The 9,170-nt window shown below is 39.2% G+C and overlaps 1 long non-coding RNA gene across 2 annotated transcripts; it reads left to right on the top strand.

The window, feature by feature from the left end:
- Positions 1–3,793: 3,793 nt before the first annotated feature.
- LOC129755184 (uncharacterized) lies at positions 3,794–7,850 on the top strand. 2 transcript variants are annotated; one of them, XR_008739203.1, is made up of 5 exons: positions 3,794–4,155; positions 4,308–4,642; positions 4,706–5,951; positions 7,069–7,190; positions 7,269–7,850. It is a non-coding gene; the product is annotated as an uncharacterized LOC129755184 (long non-coding RNA). The 2 variants fall into 2 exon arrangements; XR_008739202.1 differs by having other exon boundaries at positions 3,794–4,642.
- Positions 7,851–9,170: the final 1,320 nt, after the last annotated feature.

The raw sequence follows: 9,170 nt of genomic DNA, 5'->3' as shown, positions 1-9,170 counted from the left end.
CAGAGGACCAACCTTGGTAGCCGGCGCTGCGTGGTAGCCATCTCCGATAGAGCATCGACCTCACCTCTCGGGTCAAGGCCGGTCAAATGCGGCTCACTTCGGTTACATCAACCAAACTAACAAGTGCCGAATTTCAATAGTCACAGTGAATTTTGTTTTCACTATAGTTCTGAGGGCTTGTGATATAGCTCAGTTGGCAAGTCTGTTGTCTCCTGAGCCGATGTCCGCGAGTTCGAGCCCAAGAGTAAATATCGAACACAGTTGTACCGGATAAGTTTTTCAATGACGATCCGCCAACTGTAACGTTGATAAAGTCGCGAATGCCATAAAGATGGTAAAACGACTATAATCGAAACAACAAAAAAACTATAGTTCCGGAATCTTAACGTATGATTCTCATGAACAGAGCCCCTTAGTTTTGGACTTAAACGACGCTTGGATTTGGCCAATCAACCTCTTCCGTCAAGGCCAAACTTGGATTCGAGGTTCGGTTCCGCCATTTTCTCAAGCTTGCCAACAAGGAAGGACAAGATCGCTGAACCGTTAAAGCTACCAGGACTAGCCGTAACCTCTTCGCCATTATCGGAAGCGTCCACAACGTCGAATAGGTTTGGCTCACCAGGTACCGTTAATTTTAAGAAAGTGGGAAATCAAGTGCTGATTGCTGAACTCACGCAATTTCAAGAAGTGTATATTTTGGAGTTTTTACTGATCCGTATTAGCATTCCCTGCGATTCTGATTTTGTTAAGCGTGCCACCCTGAGGCCTCATAAAGGGAGTCCCTAACCACCTGTGGAAGTGGTAGGTTCAAACCTCATATAAATTCATATCGAACCAACCAAACAATAAGTAATCATTTTTGGGGTGTTTGCTATCACGTTTAATTGTAAAAATTACAAAAATAGCACAAACTACCTTCCTTAGACCATTATATTTTCTTTTTTTCATTTATTGGAAAATTATTTTGGCGATCCTCGTTAGTACATTCAAGTGGTAGTTATAGTCTAGGATTGTAAAATGTTGGAAATATTCTACATAAGAAAATAACCAAAAGTTTGGTACTATGGCAATAATTTAAAATTAAGTGATTGTATTACCCTCCGTGCATGTGGAGTATTGTGGAGTCATCATTGGGATTAGAAAGTGTGCGTGAGTTTGATGAGATGCATCAACTTCAGTCTGTATTCCAACTTATCAGTGAACGGTCGTGATTACCACTTACCACACATACGTTCTCCCGGAAAATCTGTCCAGATTCTACAGCATGTATGTATGCATGAAAACCCACCAGTGGCTGATAGGTCTTTCGACCCGAGGCGGTACGGGAAGTCTCGATCGCATATTCAAATATTTTCATGCTTAAATAACTCATCAACAATAATTGCAGCACAACCAAGAGGTCCGTTACCACTGGCTTGGGACAGGTTTGACTCAACTTACTCCCTTCAAACTGTTCGAAACCAATAAAGAATCTTGAAAAGGTACCTAAGTAACCTACTCATGATTCTAAATTTGTCGAGATACTCCGGCTGGCTTGAACCCACAATCCATTGTATATCAATCATCCGATCGTTTGATGTCCTGTCCAACCCACCGCTGAACCCCATAATAGAGTTAAGCTATTTTGAACATATGAAAAAAATTGTAACACTTTTTACATCTTACCTCTTTTTCATTTGAAAAGAATACTTGTCTTTACACCATTAAATTTTCCGGTAAGTTGCCAACAATCGCTCTTCTTGCACTTACTGGGGGTTGTCCAAAGTATGAAAAGGTTTGAGACTACGGCTAGTGACCAACAACACCCACCTTGTGAGCAACAGCAATCGCTCAGCAACATTTGGGACCCTTAAAAGTTCCACGAGGTCCGAAATTGAATGTTCGGCACCACCATTGCCACCCGGATCACCACGTGCGATCATCCCGCAGTAGCAGTTCCTATTGGCCGGCCACCTCATCGAGTAGCTGACCCGAGGTTCTTCGTAACATCTGCTCTGCTAGCCAACCAAAAGCGGCCGCATGAGACACAGTATCACCCAAATCCCCGTGGCTTGACCAGGAATTCGAGGGTTGTTGTAGCTGGCCCTTCTGGTCAGCTAATAATAAACTGACCTGTTGCAAAGCGTTGATTTTACTTCCCGCAGCATTGCTGATACTGATTGCCTTGGTTGCAGAGGACACTACTGACTGCTGTTGACGTCGTGGTAATCGTTCCAGGCATTCCTAAAACACACTGAGAATCTCCAACATCTGTACAAATTTTCAGCACAAATGACAATAAAAAATGATCCACAGCAGTGCAAAAAGTCATTCGAAGTGTGCCTCCGAATAGATGCGATTTGGATTCTAGCTTTTCGATGGTGGAATTCTCACTTGCTCTCCTCTCTTGTAACAACTCAGCTCCGGAAGATAATAAAATAAAATACAACTTTTTGAAAAACCTTCCGAATGCCGCCAAATTTCGCATGTTAAATTTGTTTAATCAAGTCTTAGAGAATAACATTGTTCCCGAAGATTGGAGACAAGTGAGAGTTATTGCTATCCAAAAGCCTCGATTTTAACTCGTACCGTCCAATAGCGATGTTGTCTTGTATCCGGAAACTCATGGAAAAAATGATTTTGTTCCGATTGTATAAGTGGCTGGAAAAAAATAGCCTCCTTTCAGATTCTCAATTTGTATTTCGCAGGGGCATAGGGCCAAACGATTGTCTTGCTTTGCTATCTTCAGAGATACAAATAGCGTATGCAAAACGTGAGCAAATGGCATCAGTGTTCCTAGACATGAAGGGAGCTTTTGATGCAGTCTCAATAGAGGTTCAGTTGCATTCCCACGGTCTGCCTCCACTATTGAACAACATCTTGTACAGCTTGCTTTGTGAGAAATATTTGAACTTTGCTCACGGAGATCTATCAATTAAAAGGACCTCTTACATAGGCCTCACGCAGGGTAAGCGACATCGACCGTTCTCTCTCTGAAGGTTGCACTAGTATCCGTAATAGGTTATATTGAGTCACATCTGCACAAGCCCTTACAAGATACTCTAGATAGATTGTCTTCCTGGGCGTTGGGGCTTGGGATCGAGTTTTCTCCACAGAAAGCGGAGTTGGTTGTTTTCACTAAGAAGTATAGACCAGTTCAGCCTATGCTTCAACTCCTAGGTAGGTTTGAAGTATCTTGGGGTTTGGTTTGATTCCAAATGCACCTGCACAGAAAAAAATATGGACAATTACGTGTCATTGAAAATGGCTACCTTTAAAATAATTCAACCTGTAATTTCGAAATCACGTAATTTTCAATTGATTGGTTGAAATTTAAATGATAAATCATTTGATATTACAGCAAATGTCCTGTAACAAAAAGGAGCAGGACATGTACTGTAGCTTTACAGGTGGAAGCATTATTTTTAAGTGAGAATATTATTTACAGGCTGGTTTTGAATTTCAGGACTGTAAAATTCGAGTGATGTGGCTAGTGTTTATGAATGCAGTTTAAATTTCTTCCCGTTAGCATCTTTTTTTTTTACTATCGATTCAGCAACGGGGGGAACCGCTGGGATACGCCTCGAAATGGGTTTGACACCGGGAGGATTCGAACGAGAACTTCCGGCTTCGTCGGTTCACCCATAGGATAACATTTCCAGACTGTTATACGAATGCATGCTGCAGTCATCCGTTGCACGATAGGAGTTTGATTGTTTAAAAAGGTAAGCAAAATTTTCATTCTTTTCCATCAAATGGTAAAAATAAATATGATAATTGTAATCTTTGCAGGAAAGGTACCAATATTAGTTATGGCAAAATTATCCCTGCCCTCCGTCCGTTAACAGATGCAAAATTCAAATTCGAAGTCAATTGCCAACAGTAACATGCCAAGGCTAATGGAGTTCTAGGAATTGGTATCAACTTTATAAAGTAATGGTTCTGTGACAACTGCGGTGAAAAACCTTACCTAGCGACTGTCTACGTCCGATTTTATTGTTCCCGGAGAAAAGCTGTAAAACTCGAGTCAGTCGATATGGGCATAGATTAACTGGATTAACTATGCAGGCTTTTTCCAGTAGGAATTAGAAAATTGGCAATCAAAGGTCCCATTGCCGTTACTGAAGAAAGTAGGATCCTCACAATTCCTGGCACAAATCCGCGGTACAGATAAGGGTAAAACTTTAAAATACTTTAAATTTTCCAAAAACTGTTTTCGAAACGTTAAACTTTGAATTCAGAAACGAAAAATTTAGAACGGTGCAACTTTACTTTTTTATTCATTAAGCATTAAGTATTTATCAGTGTTTTTTTATCCGTGATTTAAGCATCCAGCAATTTACACCGTTTACACCGTTCTCTTGACAGCGAGAGAAGAAAGACCGATGTAAACAAAACGAAAATAGCTCGCATGATTCCATTTGTTTGTTTCGGTTCTCGGTTTTGTGCCTTTTGTGCCGGCCCTCACTTGACTGCCAATTGTAAGATTTTTATTCGAACCGATCCACCTGAGGAACGAACGAAAATCGAGCCGAATTTTAGCCGTTTTTACGGTCTGGGAAATGTCAACATCGTCAACGTTCCCGTTCCACGTCTTTTTCATCATAACATTAGACGCAGACACAACACAAAAGATTCGTGGCTGCACAATAAACTGTCTAAGGTATAGTTTTCGAATGTAATTTAATTTTGCATTTTGTATCATTTTATTATTTTTTTCATCCAGATTGTTGCAAAAGCTGATAGTGGACCGTTTCTTCTCCCAACAATCCAGTCGATGGGTCGGAAGGCGAGAGTAAAGTTTTGGTGTGGCCGAGGGCAAATTAAATCGGCTGCTTACACCGATTAGTGAGTTTTGATGGAGCTAGATAAACCGATTATGCCATGGTCACACTAAATCGTGAACCGGTCAGGAACTTGACCCTGGACTCGCATAACTTAAAGCCATCTCAAAAACTCTGAATGATCTACAACTAGTGGGATGATTCTTGCATCGTCTTCGAAACCCGTATTCTGTCCTGTCCCGTAATTATGGAAATGTGATTACAAGTAGATGCCAGAACGCATAAGGGAACTTTGGTTCAAGCTGCAAGATGATTGATTAAGGCTGTTTGGATCACAAGACCGTAAAAGCTGCGATAATCAATGGACGTCCGTCAGCCGGAGGCTCTCTGTTGTCTTTGCCTTGCGAGTACCGTGTGATGCTGCCAAAATCCACGATCAGTCTGAACAAAACCCAGCTGGGCATGGTGATTCCCATATTGTAATGGTCACGATTCGTAACACAATCTCTCATTTAGGAACCATGCTGACGCTGACCGATAAAATTGAGTTTTCCGGGAGTTGAGCATAGTTTCTATCAATGAGTGAAATACATCCAATCCAATTCCTGTGGATTCCTAGGAACAGCTGTTTTATAATCGGAAAGTACAAATTTTATTTTATATAAATTAGATCTCCAGGGTAATTTCTAATAACTAAATATTCCGTAATACCTATCAGAGGATCGAAAACATTTCATTGATTTAAACTATAATTTGTTTATATATTTGATTCCAGATTCGGATAAAAGCTGGGTATCCTGCCAGATTGGCAAACACTATACAAACCCACAGTGGTGTCTTGCTGAAATTATTTCTAGCACACTGTTAATGATCGGAATCGGTGCAATACTATCGATTGTTGGCGAACTCTGAATAGATATCGATTGCTCGCGGAAGCTATAGTGGTAGCCAAAACTTTGTTGCCTAGTTGGTCAGCCAGAAGTGGAGAAGATGAGCGACGATAAATTGCTTCAACGAAAACCGAAGATTACCGCTGAATTCATGGTTCATATCCGGAGCGTGAAAACAATTAACGTAGATGGATTAGATCAAATTGGAGATCTTCAGAACTTCCGGACCCAATCCGAGGTGGTATTCTGGATATTTTTTTTTCGATTTTCGGTGTGACGCTTCAATAGGGCAGACTGGGTAAGTGCCACAGTAACAATTATTTGCTTCAATAGTTTATTCAGTAACTGTTTTGAAAGATTAAAAAATGCCTGACTTCTTGCATTTTTTCAAACCATTTATTTTTAAATCTAGGAGGAATCAGTCGTAGCTAATTATTTACAGAGGAATTATGTTTGTATGGAGAGTATCTCAGAATTACGATATCATTTAAATCTTTTGTTTGTTATTGAAAACGACTGGGCTGTTTGTATTTGTACTGTTTTATGTGACTGGTCATTGTGAGAAAACATTTTAAAATATTCTACAAAAATTTTCCAAAAATATCCATGTCTGTAATTTAGAGTTCGGTGGCACTAGGAGCCTTTTATTTATTTATTTGATTTGTTTATAGATATCTAGGTATTTACCGTACTCTGGGTTCCCACGTGTAACGACGGTGGCATGCTTGTGATAATGATGATTAACTATCATTGTCCTGAGAGGGTCGTTGCACATATCTGGAATCAAATTCGAGGCGTGGTGGACAACTTTATTTTGATTAAATTTAGCGGTAGGTTCAGTATTATCTCAATTTTTCATGTCTAGTTGGTTTTGATTTATAGAATAAGAAAAGATAAAAATTAAAAAACTATAAGAAGTATTGCTATGTTAGGTAAATGTGGTGGTATTCGCCTCCCCAATGCTCTAAGAAGTTTGTATTTGTGGTTTATGAATTTCGTTAGCTTATTCTTAGATCACGCATTTTGCATTTTTCATTTAATTTTTAACTCTTGGTAGATCTTTACAATTTCAGTTAGGTTTAAAAAGGCATGAAGTCGATAATATAATGTATGATTTTCATAAACAATGAATAGGTAGTCCAGATGGTTGATTTCGGGCATTTGAAAATAGGCACGGATTTTAATAGAACCCCTTTGTAGACTGAGTACAGTTTGTCAGAGAAGTTAACCACAATTGGTGGTCTAACTAACGTTTCAAGATAGCTCACTACTCTAAGCCGCCTACTCTAAACTTTTATTTACCTCTGATCTTTCCTCCTACATTTTCTTCTAAGTGTCACCTTCCCACAGCTATTTAAACGCCACAAAAAAAGATTTCAAGGTATTTAACACTTTTTTATTTCGTAAATTTTCAGGCAACACATCGGCAGCTGGAGCCCTGGAGCAGTTTTTAGTAGCATCCATGACCAGTTTAGAGCCGCATTAGCTTTAAAGCTTCCACATTCCAAACTACATCTACCCGATCGGATACAAAACAGTAAGTTTGTTTTAGCTTTTAACTAAACCTTTTTTTAGTGGGGAATAATTGAATAATTTTATTTCATTACTTTACTAGATGCGCTTCTCTATTGGTCCATGCGAAGGCCAAATAAAAGGTGCAGCTACGTGTGTTCGATGGCTGACGTTGGTGATCGACCGGAGTTCCGAGAACTGATCCAAGAACCAGGTGAAGAGGACATGGAATAACGCGATAGCTCGCCGAAAAGCGTGTGGCAACGAATTCTCGACCCGGTGGTAAACTTGCGCCGTGGTGCTTTTTCCGAAATATATTACGGGAGAGGACCTCTTTGGTTTAACCTGAGCCTGTTGTAGTTCGCATACTTGAAAGTCTACCCGGGATCGAAACGCTAACGGAATATAGGTTCAAATATGGTAGGAAATAAATTGTACATACGAATAAAATTTTGTTTTATTCAACAATGAGATTTCACTATATCATAGATAATCAAAACAATGAAATTGCGTGCATATTGTTTTACAGGTAGCTTGGAAGTACAGGTCACTTGCAATTACAGCCAGCTTGCAATAACAGGTCGCTTGCAATTACAGGTCACTTGAATTTACAGGCCTGTAATTTTATATAGTCACGGAAAAATAAATGTCTTCGACCTGTAAAATAACGGTAAATGTCCTGCTCCTTTTTGTTACAGGACATTTACTGTAATTTTACAGGAAATAATTTTTGCTGTGTATTATGGACACAAGGCAGAACAACATAAAATGCACAAACAACATCAAAAGGTAAAGTTTCCGAAAAGGTCGGCTATTAGCTTTTCTGGCAGACATCTTAAAATATCGAATAGGAACGACCGCGACAAGTTTCGATGACACATGAGGGTGGAGGAAATGAATAGTTTCTAGGTTGTTTGTGTCCATGTAGTTGATACTGGTGTAGATATCAACAGGAGACGAATTTGTACCTGCAAAAAACGAAATGGAATTCTAGTGGTACAATGTTTATAACTCGGTTTTTACCTGCATCAAGACTGGGATCAACAAGGCATATATCCATCGAAAAATTCATAACTGAAGCCATATTCAGCACCAAGTTCATTCCGATACGACGTTTGAAGAAATTGCCACTCGTTTTCTCCACCTGCGCAGTTGTAACAAACATTTAACATATTTAAAACCATTAACAAACTTAATTTACCACCAGTTTTAGCCCATGAAGATCTCCATATTCTCTGAAGGTTTCAAAAAACTGAGCTGCTTCATCGATCATCATCAAATCGTAAAACCGCTTCTGAAAAGGATCATAGAACAGCCAAAATAGATTTCGGTTTTGTTGATAAACGAGTATAACGTTCGGAAGGGAAAACTTATTCCATATGCCAACAAGCAATGTTTCAACCGATTGATCCGGAATTTGATTGAAAAACAGCATCACCCTCTGGTTAGTATCGATTCGGGCCATAATGTTGCTAGTATCTTCCAGTTGATGCTTATTTTGGATGCAAACCATGAGGCCATTGGTTCTTGAATTGACATTGGGCGGCAAAAATTCACCACTCGACGATAGGCTCAGACTTACGGTGATTTTGTTTTTCAAAAACGAACGCATCAGGAAATCGATCAATGGATTGTTGAAATGGACGATGTGTAGGTTTCGTACGTCCTTGATAGATTAAAAAAAGTGTTTTTTAAATCTTGATTCTTGACAAAAAAAAGCTGTGAACAACCATGAAAGAGTTAGGAGAGTTATGAACTCAATAACTTTAAATTACACTGAAGATTCAACGAGACGAATCCGTTAAACAGATTCAGTTGAAGAAATTTGAAAAACGTAAAATAGGTGAACGATTACAATTTTAAAAAAAACAAATTTATAAAAATATGACATGCTAGCCGATCAAAACTATTGCAAACGCCAGTAGATAGAAAACGAGTTACATTTTACCTCGAAAAAAGCCTTCAGAATTGTTCCACTTTTTTGCTCCATGGTAGCATTTTTCCA

Source organism: Uranotaenia lowii, chromosome 3 (assembly GCF_029784155.1).
Source record: "Uranotaenia lowii strain MFRU-FL chromosome 3, ASM2978415v1, whole genome shotgun sequence".
Lineage (NCBI taxonomy): Eukaryota > Metazoa > Arthropoda > Insecta > Diptera > Culicidae > Uranotaenia > Uranotaenia lowii.
The sequence above is the reverse complement of the archived record's forward strand: the minus strand, read 5'-3'. Positions and strand labels throughout refer to the sequence as shown.